Here is a 21328-nt window from a genome sequence, read left to right as displayed (position 1 = left end):
GACTTAACCTAAATGCCTTTACAATCTATAATCCAGAAGCAAGCATCATATAATGGGCTCAGGAAGCATCTGGCTGAGCTTGCTTTTCACTCCATTTTCAAATCCCATGTATGCCTAGTGCCTTCGCTTTATTCTCATGAGCCTGGTCAGTTTTTGTAGTGCTAACAAAAAGTTCAAGTAGTTATTCTTAAAGAGGTTTAATGTTTTATTTATTTTCTTACTTTCTGCAAACCTGTTGCTTCATTGTATAAAAATAGCACCAGCAAATGCAGTGCATTATAAAATGGAGCTAGAATTCTTCATCTGAGGTTGTCCAACAAGCACTTTCCTCCATTCCCAGTTACTTCAAATGGCAAGGTCATTGGGTCAATCCAAATACAGAAGTGGATTTAAAGTTACAACAGGAAGTATGATAACAGTATTATCCTTGAGATACATAATTATAGATTTTACCCTGGGCAACATATTCTGAATACCAAATCCTAGAGTTTAGTCTAAAACTCATTATTGTAAAAAAGAACATATGTTTGTCTGCAATCATTGGAAAGTGAAGGGTATTTTCTCTCATAGTAGTGTTGTCGTTGCTTTTCCTACCATAAAGTGTTGAATTGCTGCAAAATGTTAAAATTTTCATCCACCAATAATATAGACAACTATGCTGCAGTAAGTTACTTCAGTCTAATTTATTCATGGTTCCATTTTCACTCCTCAATAGATTTTATGTATTTCTCATATGCTTCTTCACTCAGTAGTTCATCTAGTTCTGAAGGATTACTCAGTGTCATCTTTATCAGCCAACCGTCTTCATAACAAGATTTATTGACAAGTCCTGGATTTTCGGCAAGCACTTCATTAACTGCAGTTACTTCTCCTGACACAGGAGAGTAGAGTTCACTGGCAGCTTTCACACTTTCCAAAGCACCAAACTCATCTTGCTTTTCAATTTTGTCCAAACTTCAGGCAGAGTACAGTAAACAACATCTCCCAAAGCTTCCTGTGCAAAATTGCTGATTCCGACAGTTCCAGTTCCATTTTCTGTCATTATCCATTCATGTTTCTCTGTGAATTTATGCACCAAGAGCAGAGCAGGTCCCGTGCGCAGCGTCCAGACGGCGTCCGTTCTCGGCCGCCAGGGCCGCAGCGGGCAGGGCACCGCGGGCGCCAGGGACGTGTGCAGGCCGCCGGCCGTGGACCCCAGGCTCCAGGCCACTCGCAGCGCCATGATCGACCGCAGGGCCTAGTCTTTAATGATTTTCAAATGAGAAAGTTTTTGGACCTGTGAAAAAGAAGTTGTGGTCCATGCATTCATACAGGAAATCAAGGGCTTGTGCTAGATACATGATTCCAGAAAAGTCTGGGTGTAGCCCCTCTGGCAGTCTGTTTTTTAATTTGGGCATGTGAATGTTCACTGTGACTGCCAGGGATCATCTACAGAGGCAGGTCAGCCCTTGGGCCTCACGTGTGCCATGTCAAGCCAGAAATGGTTTGGCCAAAGCAAAGGAAGGTGATCCCAGAGAGTAGCAAATGTCAGACAGGGAACTGACACCAACAGGAAGCTGAGAGCCAGCTCCCCACTTGAGGTGGTGGGAAAATGTCCGTATAGATTACCCTTTCTTTGCTTCTTTGTCTAGAAACTCAAGTTGCTCTCACTGACACAGTGAGTCCCCAAATTCTCAGGGTTGAATGGTATCTAAAGCTCATAGAACACTCAAAAGCTCTCAGACACAGGACGCTCTACCTGGAAGTCATCAACTCACTCCTCTGCAATGCCTGGAAGTAGCTATTACCTTCTGTATTCTACAAAACCAAAAGCAGAAGCAGATTTAGTGAGATTGGTTCCCTTGCCCATGATCAGAGACTTGTATGTGGTAGAGCCTAGAACTTGAACCCACATCTGCTTGACTTCAAAACCTTTGAGCTACTGTATTCTTTTATCTCAGCTTACTCTTCCTTTTGCATCTGAGGGAAAGCAAAAGAAAGTTCTCACAGATGAAGCAGAATTGGTGGGAATAATCCAGCCATCTAGGAAGATGACCCCTTTTCCCCATAAGACTTTCACAATGCTTGTGGGGGCCACCACACCACCAGGAGAGCTGCTGTTCATCTCCTGCAGCCACCAGCTGGATGAGGGTAGGAGAGGAAAGCAGGGCAGGTTAGTGCACGGAAAGCACATTGGTTTGATCATTCTCCACAACAGTGCCATTAATCAGATATCAGGTATGTTTTGCATGGTGACTACCCTCTTCAAAAGCTGCCTCTGTAGGCTACCCTCTCTTCATCCCTGGGCAGGAAGGAGAGAATCCTGTTGATTTGTAGAGCAGTTGTAGGAAAAGCAAAGCATCCCCTGGACCTACCCCTCCAGATGATTGATTGGACAACTGCAAGAGTAAAATCCCTTGCCACGTTTGATTTAGAGCATCCAGACTCTTCTGGAAGACATGGAAGTGGAGTGGCTAAGCCTTTCATTTGGAGGAATTCTAGGTCTGCGTGCACAGGGAAGAGTGCTGGGATTCTAATCAAGCAGACCTTCAGAAAGGGCACCAGGAGATGCGGGTGACAGGGATGACCCTACAGCCATTGCATAGAATGGTATGGACTTCTAAAGCCAGGAGGGAACCACCCACAAACCAGCTAGGTTCCCAGGCTCCATCCACGGCCTTGCATCCTCAGGAAAGCTGTTGCCTGGAAACAGGTTAGCCAAGATTTGGGGCATGCCGTAGTTTAAAAAATAAGACAGGTAGCTCTGGAAGAGTGGAACTGTTTTCTACTTACCTTCTTTCAGCAAAGAAGGTTTTAACTCAAGTAACTCTGAATATGGAGCATATATATATATACACATATATACATATATACATATATATATACATATATATGTTCAGCTTCCCTGTAGTATAGTATACTTTGATGTATTAAAATACAGCTCACCCCACTCAAATTACTGCCTCAATGCCTAATGCTGTAAAATTAAACTATTCCTCACTGATATTTTATTAAGCTCCAACAGTATTTCAAATACAGACATCTCACAGAACCTTGGGCCATATGTTTTATAAGCTGTCAGAGTGAACTCTGACATCAGTCTGTAAACCACCTCCCCCACATATTTATATATATATATTACAGAATTTTCAAAATCATACTTCAGGCTGCTCTCAAACTGTCCAGTACTAGAAATAATATCTTTTGTTGAAATGCTTAGAAACCTTAAACAAACAAAATGTTGTTTTATGGTAAAGTCCTCGTTCCCTGGACTTCACAGTTGATGTTTTTTCCCTTAATATTATTGATTTGTTTTGTTTTGTTTTGAGAGGATTATTATTGGTGGTTTTTATTGAAAGAAGAGGCTTTCTTTCAGTGGAATTTTTCTGAAACCATATGGGCATACACGTTCATGTACCATGAATCCACCTCTAGCAGGAGCCCAAGGTATCTGTGTGTTTGCATTTTAGAAATAAATGGATACAGCCATAAATGCCGATCCTCTTAACAAGACTAACTTTGTCATTTAATAACGGAGATTATTCTACAGATTTAAAACCAGTTAACACATTTAAAACTTGATAAGACAAGGCAGTCCTCGTATGTTTCCTGTTCTCCACTGATTAAAGCAAATCGAACACTGGACTTGGGGAGGTTTTCCATGGTACGAGTAATGCTGTGAATGTTTCTCCTGGTAATGCAATTAGGAAATATTGGCCCCAGTTAATGTAACTTAAACAAAACATGTTGTCCTCGTCAAACTTGTTCAAGTTGTTAAACAGGCAAAGCCTTGTCCAAAAAGTTAAAAAACAGGGGCATATAGTGTTTCCATGGAAACTCTGTTAAAATACTGATTTGTGGATATGATCATAATCAGCCCCATAATCTAATATGACTGAATTAAATGAAAAAGAATCTCAGTTATGAAGTAAGCCCCCTGTGTAAGAGTATTCTTACACATGCAGAAAACATATGGATCCTGGCAGACACTATTTTCAAACTACTTACTGGCATAGGCATGGAGCTTTAAGACTCCAGTTTTGTCTGTCTTTGCTCGCCCCCATCATGCATTGTTCTTCATTTTTATAATGCTAGGATTATGTAGGCAAGCAGCAAATAAAATAGATGACATTTAGGTTTTTCAATATCTAGCATTGATCCCCACATAACACTCCATATTGTTTCCATTGTGCTTTGTGACAACAGAAGTTAACCCATGACAATATTTAATGGTTTGTGGGACATGATAAGATTACGTTTTACTAAGGTAATAATTTCTTCCTGCTAATGGGAATGATAGAATTCCAACCATGAGTTTTCACACGAATGCCTTTGACCTCTAGAGTAAAATGACAATAAGTCAAGGGCCAGCATGAAGGTCTCTTAGACCTGGGGCAGAAGCTTCCAAATGGGTGTCTGGCCCCTCCCTCCTCCCTACCACACAGTTGTGTTACTCAGCTTGCAACTATTAGGCTGTAGTAAAGGTGGGAAGTGTCTACCATGGGAGAAAACACAACATGGTGAGCGGGAAAGAAAGAGATCTTTGAGCACAACTGCTGGATTTACCTGAAAATTGTTCAAACCATCTATGACCACAGGTAGTATTCACAGGATCAATTTCCTTTTGCAAAAATGTATTTTCATAATCTTAGTTACTTAGGAGGCTAAGATCTAAGGGTCTCAGTTCAAAGCCAGCCTGGGCAGGAAAGTTTGAGACACTATCTCCAATAACCTCCAAAAACCTGGAAGTGGAGCTGTAGCTCAAGTGGTAGAGTGCCAGCCTTGAGTTAAAAAGCTAACGGTCAGTGCACAGGTTTGAGTTCAAGCCCCAGTGCCAGCACACATTCACAAATGTCTCTTCAGTCAGGTAAAAAATTCCAATAACCTGTACCAAATGATTATTTATAAGAACCAGGGAATCATTTACACTTTATTTCCAACAGCTTACAGTGTCTATAGAAGGACAACACACTTGCATAAGTGTATTAGTGATTTCATACTTCCCATTGTGGCTGACATCCATAGGTAGAGTAAACATGCAAAATTCAGATTCTGACCCTAGGAGTAGGGACTGAAACCGTTTAAGATTCTCCTGCCCCTTCCCACAGTGGTTGTACCCTCCACGTCTCTTAGATTCTCCTGCCCCTCTCCACAACTGTATACCCTCCATGTCTGCCTGCTGATGTAGAAACAGAATAACAAGTAAAAAGAGACATAGCTTCAAGTCTGAATCTTGGTGCCAAGAGCTTAAATCTGTGATCATTTTTCCCTCTCAATGCCTCTCTTTCTGACTTAATCACACAAATAAGTAGATAAAGCATCTTGTTTCTCATTGGCTTCTCTAGTGTACTAATACTATTAATTAACACTTAATTAGACAGTGATTATATCATTAGCATATTCTACATGTATTTCCTACTGTGTTAAATAATATGTTATCATGTATTTCCTTTTTTAAATTACATTTCCCCTGGAATGAAGCCCCCTCTTAAGCCTTTCATTGGCCTAGTTTTTCTTCTATTAATTAAGAAGTTGTCATCCCTAGGTTTCTTCAGTATCTCAAGTGCCTATTTGTGTTGTGTAAAAGGAAGGTATTTCCACCACTCTCATTGTGATGTGGAATCCTCCCTGTTGTGCTTTTTCTCTTCAGCTATACTGTACATACTTTGTACACATGATTTCTCTTTGCTGGGGGGGGAGGGGAGAGCATATAAGGACATTGTATTTGTCCTTTTCAAATAGTTTAATTCAAAGGAAATTTCAGAAGTGTAGGGGTTAGAAGATTGAGGGATTTTTTTTCAGCTATAACAATAGATGAAGAGTGAACATATGTCAGACAAAGGAAGAGAATTTGGTTCATGTTTGCTTCTTCCACTGATGCTCAAATTTCTCTGTCTCTTTCTCTCTGTGTATCCTAAAGTTAGAAATAATGGCCTTGTGCTTTTAGGCAGGTGCTCAACCATTTAAGCCACAAATGAAGCCATTTTTGCTTTAATTAATATTCATGTACAAGTTCACAGTTTCTTCTTAAGCCAGCCTTGAGCTACCATACTTCCACTTTACCTCCAGAGAGTGAGGATTATAGACATGAACAATCATGCCTGGCTTGTGCTTTAAGATAAGATCTCTCTGACTCTTTTGTCCAGACTGACTTTAAACCACCATTCTCTCCTTTCTGCTTCCAGGCATTTCTGATTACAGGCATGCTTCACAACACTTTTTTTTCCTCTTAATGACTACCCAGATTGAGGAAAGTTCAGTTTTTTTAATTTACAAAATTTTTAAGTATTCTTTTCTTTATGTTAGTATAGTATGGCCACTTACCACCACTCCAGAAAGTAATCATTAAGATGGAATTGAATATATTTAGACTGGCAGGCTATGAAGACTTAAAGAGAAAAATGTAAGTCAATAATTGTTTTGTGGCCTAGAGTTTAATATTAGATCTAAAACAATCAAACATTCCTTTCAAAGTACTGGGCCAAGCAGGTACACTTAAAAAGGATTGATAGAGGAGAAGATGAAGAATATAACTACTAATGGTGTGTATTGAACTTACAGTTGGTAAAATGGGAGTCTTGTCAGCTAAATGAAAGCACTGTTCCCCCAAGCACTTTCCTCACTGCATGATAACTTACATCCTTGGACATACATACCTTCTCTTTCAAAATATCACTTCATTGCATCATTATGGAAAGGAAACCCATCATCTTCATCTAATTACTTTCTATTTTTTCTTCATTTTTACTTTTCCTACTATAATGCTTCACCCAAAAAGTTTTCCACAAGCATATGCTATAAGAATTAAAGAATTAAGAATTCATTTTAAACCTTATGCCTATTAAAAACAGTCACTCAAGCAAGCAATTAAAGATTTTAGGTCAGTTTAACTAACTACCTAGGCAACTTCAGGGGAATAGGAATCTGATAGGTTTGAGAATTATCAACCAAATGCACTAGTGTTGTTTTTAATAGTGACAGGCTGAGTGCATTCTGTTTGTATTGTCCTCATCATTCTGTGAAACAATTACAGTCTAACAAGTGACTAAAAAATCACAATATAAAGTTACAAATATTTTTCTAAAACTCTGAAGTATAATTCCATAGAAGTAGTATCAAAATACTGTCTTAAAATAAATTAGTGATATGAAAATATTTCTAAAAGAAAAGTCTAAGTATGGTTTGTACCTGGAGTGGATTATATCTTTCATCTTCCTGGGAAAGAGAACAAAAGTGGTTCTTCTAGCACTTAGTTATGGGACATTACTTATTCTGAGGCCATAGACCTTAGAAGAACCATGGTCAAAATCTGAAACTGTTCCTTCAGCCACAAGTGCGCTGCAGGGCTGAAAATACAGGACAAGCCAGGCAGCAGTGGCTCTTGCTTGCCATCCCAGCTGCTCAGGAGAATCTGGAGAATCACAGTTCAAAAGCTGCCCAGACAGAAAAGCCTGTAAATGTTCACCTCCCATTTACCAGCTAAAAGCCACACTATGTGAGTGGCTCAAGTGGTAGAGGGCCAAACACGAGGTGAGAGAGAGTGTGAGCTGAAATCCTGGCACAACAAGACTGATGCAAAATCTGTTTGTGGTGCCACTGTTTCTTCATGGCTGCTCCCAACCTTCAGTTTCTGTGTGGGACCCCAAGGTGAGTCTGGGAAGGTTTGCAGTCACATTTCAAACCAATAGGTGACTAGAAACTGACTAACAAAGCTCAGAGACGCCAGGTTCACACTCAACAAAAAATGAAAGGTGTCTATAAACTCACAGAAATGTAGAATGATGGTAGGATGCATGCTGTTACTTTCTAAGTTGGAAAGAAAAGTAAAGGTACAATTTAACTTGCCTGAGACAATATATATAACTTGCCCCAGTTCTTTTGAGTTCTGATTTATGGGTTCTTTTCTTGTTTTTTTTTTTTGTTTGTTTTTAACCACTACTTGGCTGAAATTCATTTTCATAGTCAAGCTCAAAGCCATAGACTGCTAAAACTGTGTGACTTCCACCCCTCAAAACCTCCTAATGCAGCTCTGATAGTCTCACTAAAGAGATCAGAGCAAACAAATAGCTCATTTCTCTTCAAGCAAAATGGCAACAGTGGAAACAGTTCTTCCTTAGTTAAGCTGTTATATGAAAGTTTTAGATTCTCAACATTTCCAGAGGATGAAGTATAGAGAAGCACTTCTCTGTTCTCAAGATAAACCATCAAAGTAGTTTCATGAGAATCCTTTTGTCTTATTCAATACAGTTTGCAGTACACAGCGTTATGTGCTCCTGAGAAAGCTTCCATTGAGACACAGTGGGAAAATGGCTCCTTTTTCAGAACATTTTCAGCCTTTAGAATGTCTGAAGAATCTCAAAGTCAAAGGAAATCAGCTATTTTTTACTGCCTGCGTTTATTGTAATTGTGGTTAAACAGAAGAAACTCCACTTAAAATTTCTTTGCATAGAAAGTAAAATGCTAGGCTAGCTGGGCTAAAACATTGTGCTAATCTTAGAGATAACTTTGTTATAGTAGGTCTGAGTATTTTAACCTTGTCTCATGGTATTCCCTTCAAGGAACTCTAAAGTTCCATTTCTTATAGCATTTTTGTTTGTTTGATTGATTTTGTCTTTTTGTGCTGGGCCTGGGCACTGTCCCTGAGCTTTTTCTTTTCTTTTCTTTTCTCAAAGCTAATGCTCTACAACTTGAGTCACAGCTCCACTTCCAGGTTTTGGTGGTTAATTAGAGAAAAAAGTTCCATGAAATTTCCTGCATGAGCCGGCTTTGAACAGTGATATTAGGATTAAAGGCATGAACCATTGGCTTCTGGCATTTTATAGCATTTAAAAGGAGACTGCTGGCCTGCCTGTATTCCCTCCCTCCCTCCCTGCCTCCCTTCCTTCTGTCTTCTACTTTTCCTCCATTTTCTCCTCCTCCTTCTTTCCCTCTGACTGACTTCTCTGTCCTGTTCCCCTTTTGCTTCCTTTTGCTCCCTTCTCCCATTCCCAGAATGATATCCATTCTAAATATCCTTAATTCTAATCTATCCTAAGCCCATTTTTTAAATTTCTGTTCTTTACTTTTCATTCCTTTTGTTTCTTCTTTTTTACTCCTTCTTTTTGTTGTTCTTCTTCCTGGCGCTTCCTTTTGTTACTGGATGACAAGCAAATGCCCCTGTGCCCAGCTACTGTGCTTTCCCCATAGCTTGGGGATAGCAGACATGTGCTATCCATCATTGAGACAGAGTCTTATGTACTTTTATGCTCAGACTGGCCTTGAATTACAATCTTTTAATCTCTGCCTCACATGTAGCTAGTATTAGACTTGAGCCACCATATCTGGCTGCCTGAGCCAACTGTGAGGTTCAAGAATTGTAATGCCTACTTGTGCCTCTAATTTCATTTAGTTATTCTAATTTTAAAATATAATACCATGGGCCTTGCATGGATTTAGCTTTCTGTCCATGTTTCTAGGAACTCAAAATGCCCTGGTTCTATGTAGCTCTTTGCATTCTGTCACTGAGTGGTTATCTTCTGTAGGCGACTCAGCTCCATGTCTCCCATTGTAGGGACTGGGAGCCGGAGGTATCTCAGATACTCACAGCATCCTGCTAACAAAGAGGTTTCCTGGATTCCATCAAAGAAATACTTCATGGAATTTGGAGGAAAGGAAGTAGACTTACTGGGGATTCCATGTTTTTCCAACTCTCTGACTCCACAAAAGGAAGCAGAAAACTCAGAGCCAATAACAGCTTTCTCTTTAATAGTCCAAATCCCAAAAGATTTTGCAAATACCTCAATCTTTAGGTTGAATCTTTTTTTCTGTTTGAATGCCATGAGATGTTTCTATTCATCTTATAAACTAAGACATCTATATTGCCATACATACACTCCTGTCCCCAAGCTGATACTTAACCCTCCAAAAGTTCTCTCTCCTATAACACCCATGTTTCCTTATTCACTAACTTCCCCTTTAAAACCTGCATTATTTTTTGGCATTATTTTCTTCTATAAGACATATCATTTTATTTTTTTTTTCAGGGTGCCTGGCATAAAACATAATACGGAGCAGTTGACAGGATAGATTGCTCATGCCATTTACAAATATTTCCTTCCTAAATATTGTCTTTTCTCTGGTTTAGTTCAAGAAATACAAACTTGAGATAGTCTAGCTTAGATCCAATATTTTTTGTGCATATGTTGGTACTGAGTGAGAAATGCAAATGTTTTTAGGCTCTGAAACAATGTCATTTTTAAAAAGTGAAGACAGAATGGGGAACATCTAAGGAATTTCTAGAAACAGGGTACAGGGTGTTTGTGTTGACAATCTTACCTATTCCAGAAACTAAGATCCAGAAAATCACAATTCAAGGTCATCCTAGCAAATAAGTCCAAAACATTCTAACTCCTGCAAAAATGTGGACAGGAGACATGGCTCAAGTGGTAGAGCACTAGCCAAGCAATCAAGCATAGCAAGCACAAGGCCCCTGAATACAAACCTTGGTATTTTAAGTTAAACAAACAAAAATATGTAACTATGGGAATTAGCTTGTACCTCCTTAAAAATTTGGTTTGTCCTCTTTTATATTTACCTTATAGCTCTGACTATATGGCTATTTACATTCTCTCCAAACTGCTTGCTCTCATAGACCCTTCATAATTTTTTTCTGATTCACACTCAAACATATTGTTTATGTTCTTGTAGAAGCTCCCCAAAGGAAGACATGGACAAATCATTTAATTTTACCAAACTCACTTTAAATTTTATTTATTAACAAGGACCGGGCTTTTATGTATTGAACTGGGAAAGACATGGATATTAAAAATAAACAGTGGAACAACAAGTAGCACCTGTAAGGTAGTATCTTGTCATCTTGTAAGATGTAGGACTTCAGGAAACTGGCCCAGCTCTTGGTTGAGTCAAGCTGGTCCTCACACCAGGGACTGTGACTGGTGAGTCACAGCCACCCCTCTTGTACTCTCAACTGGAACTCCTGCTATTGCAGTCATGCTGTGTGTAGAGAAGTCCTGATTTAAATAAGAGAAAACAGCAGACCCTCTAAGCCCTGTTAGAAAGCTGGACCTGTGTCCTAAATCCTGTCAGAAAGCTGAATCATCTACACTTCAAATTGCTGCCTTCAGCAGCCCTTGGATGTTTTAGATTTTGGAGTGTGAATGTTTGGTGGATGTTTCAAATCCCAAGTGGCCTGCATTTGATGTGTTTTCACTTCCCATTGTGGCTGACATTGCAGGAGTGGCTAGGTTCATGAGGAGATAAAGTCACCAGAGCCTATTGGCCTAGAGAGTTTCATGCTAGGTGTTTTAGGTGTGGCAGTGTTCAAACCACTGTGTGAGTTGTTACAAGAGGCCTGCTGGGTAATGATGGTGAGGTTCACTGCAGACAAGGGTGTTGTCATGGTGATGCCCATGCCCATGATGGTGGCACTAGGTAGTTGCATAGGAGGAGAAGTTAGGCCAACAGCTGATGTTGGTGGGGCGCTGGATGGCACAGAGACAAATTGTTTTCTGATTGTTCATTGAAGACCCGTAATGTGGTGTGAGGAAGGGCCACTGTACTGGACAGATGGCCAGCATTGGGGCTTAGTCCCTGCATGGGCTAGGGCTGTGAATATTGTTGGGGCCTTGCATGCTGGAAATAGTGGCACTGTGTGGCACATATTCAGAAGCAGGAGGGGCTTGGTTCACTGCAGAGGGGTTGTTAAGACCAGAGTAGATGGAAAGATTGATGCCTCTGAAGGTGGTGGTGTATCCATCGTATTATCATCGTCCACAGATGGCTTAGTTTGTATGGAGGCCACTTTCAGAAATTGTGGGCAATGGCCAGGCCTGTGTTGGTAAGAACCAAAGGATCAGTGCTGTGTTGCTGCTGCACAACAAGGATGACATTGGTGGTCTAGGGATCATTTTGGGGGACCAAGGGTTGGGAAGAATTGGGCATCCTGGGTAGGTTCACAGCAGATAAGGGCGTTGTCATTGTCATATGTCCTGATTGCAAGGTGTCACCAGGTGTCACCTCCACTGCACTGGAGGAGCAGTTAGGCCAATAGCTGGTATTGGTAGGGATGCTGAATAGCTCAGAGAGGAGTTGTTTTCCAATTGTCTATTGAAGAATGTGGGGCTAGGAAGGGCCCCTGTTCTGGACACAGAGCCAGTACTGGGGCTTAGTCCCTGAATGGGCTGGGACTGTTAAAACTGATTGTTGGATGCCGGGCTAGATTCACCTCCCCTGGTGCAGGAATGCTAAGCTTACTCCCTTATCAGTGCTCCCCTTTTCACCCTCTCCCCTGGGCGCCCGACCCGCGAGCAGCCAAGGTGGAGCGAAGAGACACGGGCAAGCCTAAGGTGCATGTTAGGTTTTTAAAGTAGGTAGCCGGTAAAGGAGAACGCCACGCGGTATTCAGGCAGGAAAGAAAGTTTATTACCGAACTGCTGGCCTGTGGCCAAGATGATCCAGCGACCCCCACCCAGCCCTGCTTTATTTAGGGCAGGGGCAAGGGGTGTGGCCAGGTGGATTAGGAGGTGACCTCAGGGAAAGGGGAGGTAACTGCCTCCAGGTCTGCTGGTTACCCAGGTAACTGGGTGGAGACTTAATGAGGTGGGGGCATCTGCATGTAGCCCTCAGGGAGAGGACCTAACAGTGCACATGGTCGAACGAGATCCCCTTTTCCTCCCTCCTTACCCACCAAGGAAGCCAGGTGCACATGGATCTCGGAGATGCTTCGGAGAGCAATCTGGTTTATTCAGGAGGGGCTTACAGTAATATAGTGAAGATGATGAGGATTGAGCAGGAGCTGGCGATAGCCTGGCGAGCTTGTCCGTCCAAGAGCAGCTCCCAAGGACCTCCCTCATGGGCTAACTTCACTTCCCATAGTACCACCCTCTGGGCAAAGCCCTCGAAAAGGGAGCACATGTGCTCGTTGGCTCGTTGGCGCAAGGTGGGGGATGGTCTCAAAGCTAACCCTTCTGGTTCCAGGCCCAGAAGGAGATAGGTGTGGCTCACTTCCACACTGCCCCAGGGCTGGGGGAAGGGCAGCATCTCGGGAGCACTCTCATTGCCCTTCCCCCCTCAAGGCCAAGCTGAATCCCCAACAGTTGGAATCTTGCATGCTGGAAATGCCACTATGTCACATATGGTCAGAAGCAAGAGAGGCCTGGTTCAATGCAAAGCAGTTGTTTGTCAAGATTGGAATAGATGGAAAGGTTGATGCCTCTGAAGGTGGTATTGTATCCATTGTATTATCATCCATGAATGGCTTAGTTTGCATGGAGGCACCACTTCCAGGAATGGAGACAATGGCCAGGCCTGTGTTGGGAAGGACTGAAGGAGCAGCACATGTGGGAACTTATGCATTGGGCTGCTTCTGTGCAACAGGGATGACATTGGTTGTCTGAGGATCATTTTCAGAGACCCAGGGTTGAGAAGGACAAAACACCCTGGTTGGAAGTGGGTTGATGGGGGCTGGCCACATCCTAAGTTGTCCTTGGTACAAGCAGAACTGGGTAGGAGTAGGGTGAGGGACAGTGGGGTCTGGGCCCATCATTAACTGCCTCTGATGCATGCTGCGCACAACCTAGGCAAGTGGATATGGGTGGGGTATAGGTGCACTATGGCCATTCAGAATTTGTCCCTGTTGCAAGCTGCAGGGCACCTGGGGAAATGGTTATACCTAGGGTGCAAGGGGAGTAGTGGGGTCAAGTCTTTCTCAGTGTCCATACATAGAAGTTTAGGAGGTGGGAGAAGTTCACTGCGACCCCATGGCATTGGCACTGGCAGTGGCAAAGGAAGCAGCGATGGCAAGGTTGCTTTCCTTTTGGGGGCTCTGTGAGCTGCCAGACGGTGTGAGCAGGGCTTGCTAGTGTACTCGCTGTAGGTGTTTCACTCACTACCATCTTCGTTGACCCCTGGGAATCAGAGGCATAAATCATTCACTCTACCCTAGTCTTGATAAACAATCACTCTGTTGAACCAAATGTCTCCTTCTTCTGAATACCTGCCTCATAGTGGCATTATTTCTACCATGCAGGACCCCAACTCATGTTTTTTACAGTTGCAGTCCGTGTAGGGACCAAGCACCAGCACTGGCCATACATCCGGTACAGGAGCATTTCTCACCCCATATTAGGGGTTTTCAATGAACAATCTGACAACAGTTTGACAACAGTTTGACATCCAGCAGCCATAGGAATTTTGGAAGGTTGTCAATCATATTTCAAATAATTGGGGTGACTAGAAACTGACAGTAGACTAAGTGAAACACAGAGACACTAGATCCATCCACTAATGCTTAACAACAATAACAGATGAGAACTGTCCATAAACTCACTGAAATTTAGTGATGGTGGTTGAAAAGCCTGAAGGAGAGGAAGTCCCGTGACATCACTTGAGGAACAGTCCTTGTAGCCAACCAGTGGCCCCTCTCCTGTGCCCGCCTTTGGGGGTATATCTCTTGGCTCATTTGAATAAACCAGAACGCCCCAGAGGCTTTCTCGGGGACTCCAAAAAAAAAAAAAAAAAAAAGAAAAGCCTGAAGGTACAATTACCTTCCCTAAGATTGTGTGTGTGTGTGTGTGTGTGTATCTTCCTCCTCCTCCTCTTCCTTCTTTTCTTATTCTGTTCTTTCTTCTGTTTTTATTTCTTGTTCTTCTGTTTATTCTGCTTCTTCTGCCTCCTCTTTCTTTCTCCATCTCTGATTCTCTCTCTCTCTCTCTCTCTCTCTCTCTCTCTCTCTCTCTCTCTCTCTCTCTCCTTTCTAGTATTGGAGATTCAGCTCAGACCTCACACTTGCTAGGCAAGTACCACTTGAGCTATGTGTCCTGCACCTTGTAGATGGGTTACAATTTTTGTGTGTGTATGTATGTGCAATTCTTTGAATTTGAACTTAGAGCCAGAGCACTGTTCTTGAGCCTTGTGATAAGGCTAATACTATCACCTGAGCCATAGCTCCACTTCTGACTTTTTGGAAATTCATTGGAGATAAGTCTCATGGACTTTCTTGGCCAGTATTGTTTTGAACTACTATGCTCATATCTCAGCCTCCAGAGTAGGTAAGGTTATAGGTGTGAGACATGTGAGACACTGCCATCCAGATGTTGTCCTTTTTGAAAAAAAGAAAATTCACCTTTTCTCATTCCATTCATGAAACTCATTTTTTCCCTCCTGTCCCCTGAACACATTTCTCCTTCCTGGTTTAAAGTGGTTGGTTTAGAGATAATTTCTCAATTGTAACTGGCCTGGACTGTGATCCTCTTATTTGTGCTTCCTTTTGTCACTAGGCTGGCAGGCAAATGCCACTGTGCCCACCTATTGTGCTTTCCCCATAGCCTGAGATAACAGGCATGTGCCACCACACACAGCCATTGTTGAGATGGAGTCTTATGTACTTTCATGCCCAGCTTGGCCTTGAACCACAATCCTCCAGTTGAGTCAGCATGACTGACTACCTGAGCCCATTCTGATCTTCAGCCTCCAGAATTTTAAAACCTATTTGCACCTCATTTAGTTATTCTAATTTTAAAGTACAACACTATGAGCCTTCAATGGATTTAGCTTTTTGTCTGTTTCTAGACACTCAAGATTCTCTGATTGCCTCTAGTATTTTGTCACTGAGTGAGGTCTTCTCCAGGCAACTGAGCCCCATGCCTCGTACCACAAGATCTGGGAGCCAGAGGTATCTCAGATGCTCACAGATCCCTGCCAGCAGGAGGGCTTGCTAGATTCACCAAAGAAGTAGTTCATGAAATTTGGAGGGAAGGAAGTAGACCTTGTGGGGATCCCATGTGTTTCCAAATCCCTGACTCCACAAAAACAAAAAGGAAACTCAGAGCCAATAACATCTTTTTCTTTAGGGATCCAAAATCCCAAAAGATTTTGTAAATACTTCTATCTTTATGCAGAATCTTTTTGTTTCTGTTGGAATGCCATGAAATATTTTTATTTTTCTTATACTCCCTTTCCCAAGCTGATCTTCAAACCTCAACAAGTCTTTCCTAAAGCACCCACATTTCCCTATTCAAAAAGTTCTTTAAAAATCTGCATTATTTTGCTGGCATTACTTTCTTCCTTACAATGTGTGCCATGTTCTGACTTATGCCAGAAAACGTAATCCCTAAAACATTCGAAAGTATACACATGGATGTTTGTAGATCTAGGGAAGAAATTCCAAAAAAAATAGGCTTGAGGAGATTCAGGGATCCTCATAGTTTTATTCAATGTACTTTTTTGTATTCACTCTAGAGTTCTGATTCTACTCCTACTTCCATTCACTCCAAACTGCTATTTGTGTAGACCCTTCATCATTCTCTCTGATTCACACTCAGATACAATCCCTGGAAGAAGAGATTGACAAATCATTTAATTTTACCAAAGTCATTGTAACTTTTATTTTTTCCAGTTGACTTTAACTTTTATTTAAAACAACTTTTGAGGTAGTATATAAGTGCATATCACATAACCAGGTTGCAATGTAAATTTCACAGAGGCAGATTTGGCATTCTACAAAATGTACACATTCATGTATGTCTCTGTACTTTTCCAGGGAGTTTTTATTTTTTATTGTTATTATAAAGGTTATGATCAAGGTTAAAGTTTCCTAAGTCAGGTAATGAGTACATTTCTTTTTGGACAATTTCACCCCTTCCTTCATTCTCTCTCAGGTTTTCCCTCCTATCCCCACCCACAAGTTATATAGTTCATTTTCAGCCTAGTGTCTAACATTTTTTAACAAGGACTGGGGTTTTATGTGTTGAACTGGAGAAAGAGATGGATGTTAAAATAAACAGGAACAATACCTTCAAGGAAGTATCTTGTCACCTTGCCAGATGTAGGGCCTCAGAAAACTAGACCAGTTCTTGGCTGAGTCAAACTGGTCCTTAATCCAGGGAAGGTGACTGATGAGTCACATGCAGCCCTTGTATAGCAATCATGCTGTAGATGAGACCAAGTTTGTTTAAGTAGGAAGAAAAGGAGAAATCATGCTGACAGATCCTCTAAATCCTGTTAGAAAATTGGTTTTTTGACATTTGAAAAATGATCCTTTGGTGGACATGATGTTCTAGGTTTAGAACATGAGTGTTTGGTGGATATTCCAGACTCCAAATCTCTTACATTTGGCCGAACTCCATTTCCCATTATGGTTGACAATGCAGGAGTATCTTGGTTCATTGATGAATTAGTGTCACCAGAGCCTGTTAACCCAGAGTTTTTCTTTTTTGGCCAGTCTGGGGGCTTGGACTCAGGGCCTGAGCACTGTCCTTGGCTTTTTTTTTTGTTCAAGGCTAGCACTCTACCACTTGAGCTACAGCACAAACTTCTGTCTTTTTCTGTATATGTGGTGCTAAGGAATCGAACTCAGACCTTTATGTATACTAGGCAAATACTCTACCTCTAGGGCACATTCCCAGCCCCAACCCAGAGCTTTTTATGCCAAGTGTTGGAGGTGTGGCAATGTTCAAAACACTGTGTGAGTCCCTTCAACGGTCCTACTGGAGAGGACCAGCTGGGTTCACTCTAGACAAGGGCAATATTATAACCTTATGTCTCAACTGCATGATGGTGGCACTAAGTGATTACATTGGAGAAGCAGTTAGGCCAACAGCTGGTGTTTCTATGGCTTCTGGAAGTCTCAGAGACAAACTGTTATCATATTGCCCATTGAAGACCCCTAATATGGGATGAGGAAGGGCTTTTGTACTGGATATATAGCCAGTGCTAGGTGGACTGGAACTGTAAAAAAACAAACAAACAACAACTATAGTTGGCATCCTGCATGGTGGAAATTATGAGGCAGGTGTTCAGAAATAAGAGGCACTTGGTTCAACAGAGTGATTATTTATCAAGATCAGCATAGATCAAAATATTAGTGCCTCTGAAGGTGGTGTTGTATCCATAGAACTATCATTGTCCATGGATGGTTTAGATGGTAGGGAGGCACTGCTTCTGAGAATGGGGGAAATAGCTGGACCCATATTGGGAAGAACTGAAAGCACACACGGGATGACTACACTGTGCTGTTGCATGACAAGTACTGGTTTGAAGAACCAAGGTTTGATTAAAAACTAGGGACCCTGGGTGGAGGTGGGTTGGTGGATGCTGGTCCAATCCCAAGTTGCCCCTGGTGCAGGCCACAGAGTAACCATAGAAATGGTTAAAAGTAGGGTGTAGGGGTGTTGGTGGAGACTGGGCCCATCACTACTCTTGGTGCAGGCCACAGACCCCCTGGGGAAATGGATACAGGTAGATTGGTAGGTACTGGCCCATTCAGCATGTGTCTTTGTTGGAGGTTACAGGATCCACAAAGGGGTCAGTGCTGGCGACCTGGAATGACCACCTCAGAAAGTGCTGTGGTATCTATATCAACATTATCATCTGTAGCTGACTGTGTATCACATGAAAGCATACCCTGGGGGCAAGCCTAACAAATACAATGGTAGTGCCACTGTTCACATTGTTCCTGGTCAGTGGAACTACAAGAGAAATATGGAAAGAAAGAGGAAGAGGGGAAGAGAAAGAAAGAGGAGGAAGGAAATCTAGACACGTAGGAGTGGAGGATTCCCTTGTTCAGAAGATAGGCAAATGTTCAGGAGTAGGAGGTTTGGGAAAGAGAAAGGTAGGAGGGGTCAAAGTATTCAGTAAATGAGTAAGGTCTTCATTCTCATCTTGTAGAACCCCCAAATTAGAGGAAGGGTTACAGGAAGGAAGAGGGTCTGGAATGGGAACCAAAAGGGAACTAGGGATTTTAGGTGTCAGTGTTGGATGAGGGTGCTGATAGGACATCAGCCCTAGCATCCTGCTCTTCCACATTAGTGGTGTTGGGAAGAGCTGGCATCTTTGATGTTCAGATAGACAGGGAGAGCAAGCAACCAGTCCTTGCAACAGATGGGTGAACAGAAGCAACAGTGTTGGTTTCACTGCCATGTGTCGCTGCCTCTGTGCGACCCTCCAAGGCTCTGTCTTACAGAGTTTCCTCTCACAAAACAGTGTTCTCTCAAATTCCCAAGTTTGCTGGTTGTCAGTGGCTCACACCTGTAATCCTTGCTAATCAGGAGGCTGAGATCTAAGGATCACAGGAAAGTTTGTGAGACTCTTATCTCCAATTAACCACCAGAAAACCAGAAGTGGCATTGTAGCTCAAAGTGGTAGAGTGCTAAGCTTGAGCAGAAAAACTCAGGGATGGGGCCCAGACCCTGAGTTAAGTCCCATGACTGAAAACAAAAAATCAAATGTCCAAGTCTTTCTGGACTTCCATGCAAGGAAGTTTATCGGCGGGGGCGGGGGGGGGGAACCTCATTGAGACCCCATGGTACTGGCAGTGGCAGCAGCAGTGGCAAGGGAAGCATGGATGGCAATGGTGCTTTCCTTTTGGGGGCTCTTAGAACAGCCAGTTTCGGTGTAGCAGAGTTTTTTAGTGGACTAGCTGTGGGCTTTTCACTCTCTACCAACTTTCCTGACTTCCTGGTAGTCTAGGAAGTTTGGGAGGTGGTTTTCACCCAGACTTTCCATGGTGGAGCTTTGCAAGCTGGGGATGTCATGACCAGTAGAGGGGGTATTTGTAGGAGACACAAGCACCCCTTCATTCTTTTCAACATTAGGAAGACTTCCCTGCTGGTTACAAGGAATGTGTTGGGGTTATCCTTCCATGACCATCCTAAATGTATGTTCTTTTCCACTCAGAGATCACTGATTGCATACTATTTCTATGCCATAAGAGATTTTAAGGAATGTCTGGATTACATGAGCTAACACACTCTTCACTGAATCCCCAGCTCAGAGGATTCCTATTTGTTGGAGGGAATTTGGAGAGGGATGGATGAAAAAGATGAGGCGTTGTGGGGAACCATGCAAAGCAAAAGAGAAGATGAAGCCTCTTAGTAATAACACTTGCACTACGTAGCGAAAACTAAAAGATTGCTTTAACAGAGAAGAAAAATGGAGTCACTTACAACCAGTGGCTTGTTCTAGAATCCCCAATAATGACAGAGAACCATATACTTGACTCTATACCAACTATTCTCATTTGGGGCCTAGAGAAGAAGGGCAAGTGTTTGTCCTGCACTGGAGAAGCTCACTGATTTACTCGCTTCTCCACTGGAAGAAAAGAATCCAGTCTTTCTTAAACATGTGAAATTAAGAAAGAAATGTAAAATAAGAAATACAACATTGAGCCAGGCACCAGTTGCTCACAACTATAATGCTAACTAATTTAGGAGGTTGAGATCTAAGGATCAAGGTTGGAAACCAAAGTAGACAGAAGAGTTCATAAGATATTTATCTCCAATTAACCACCTAAAAACCTGAATTGCAGGTGGCTCAAATGGTAAAGTACTAGTGGAAAATCCAAGTGAAAGCATGAGGCCCTAAATTCAAGCCCCAGTACAAGAAATAAACAACTATCCCTTGAACCATTTAGTCCCAACTAAGATTGTGTTTGTGTGTGCGGGGGGGGGGGGGTGGAGAGAGAAAAGGGTGGAGGGAGGGAAGGAGAAAAGAGAGAGAGAGAGAGAGAGAGAGAGAGAGAGAGAGAGAGAGAGTGCGTGCACACTGGTGCTTGAACTGAGGGCCTGTATGCTGTTCCTTAGCTTTTGCTCAAGGCTAGCACTCTACCTCTTAAGCTACATCTCCACTTGTTTTTGATGAATAATTAGAGGTAAGAATTTCATAGACTTTCATGCCCAGGTTGGTTTCAAACCACAATCCTCAGATCACAGCCTCCTGAGTAGCTGGGATTACATGACATGGTATTATTCTTATGGTAGAGAGCTCTAGCACCTGTTATCTGTATCTGCAATCATACTACCATATGAATAAAATTAGGAAAACATTGTCAAAAGATTAATTGTTCCATGGCCATAGTGCATTTAAGATGAGTAGAGTTGCTTAGAGAACCTTAGGCAGAGAATGGCAGCTCTGTGCTGTTGACTACTTTAAGCAACAACAACTTAAGGGAGACTTAAAAGGACTTGTTACAGGAGTATTTGGAGCGAGATAGTGATATAAGCCAGTGAGATCTAGCTCTAAGAAAACTCTGTGGCTCTGAGAACATGGCACTGGGGTGAGTAAAAGAAAATGACTGATTCTGGCCAGCAAACGGGTCCTCATTAATCTTTTCTGGAACCTCATAAGTAAAGTGATCTTCCATTTAGGAAAATGCTATCATACCACAGATAACCATTACTGAGCTTTCATTGTGTGCCAGACACTGCTTGATCTAACATTATCAAAGCCTTAAAACAAACTAGGAGAGATTAAATAATGTCTGAATTCCTTCCATGACTGATAAGTGGGAATCTGGGTTCTAATCCTGAACCCACCATTGTTCTCTCTGTTCCTCAGCTTTTGCAATAGAGTAAGA

General features: G+C 42.1%; 1 protein-coding gene and 1 pseudogene across 1 annotated transcript in view; one reads left to right on the top strand and one right to left on the bottom strand.

Annotated features, from left to right (window-relative positions):
• The window catches only part of Cacna2d3 (calcium voltage-gated channel auxiliary subunit alpha2delta 3), a 929381-nt gene that overhangs the window by 795531 nt on the left and 112522 nt on the right, over positions 1 to 21328 (top strand). The window lies entirely within an intron of this gene.
• On the bottom strand, positions 699 to 1222 carry LOC125358573 (annotated as a pseudogene).

This window comes from Perognathus longimembris, chromosome 10 (genome assembly GCF_023159225.1).
Source record: "Perognathus longimembris pacificus isolate PPM17 chromosome 10, ASM2315922v1, whole genome shotgun sequence".
NCBI classification, from domain to species: domain Eukaryota; kingdom Metazoa; phylum Chordata; class Mammalia; order Rodentia; family Heteromyidae; genus Perognathus; species Perognathus longimembris.
This window is presented reverse-complemented; position numbering and strand designations above follow the sequence as displayed.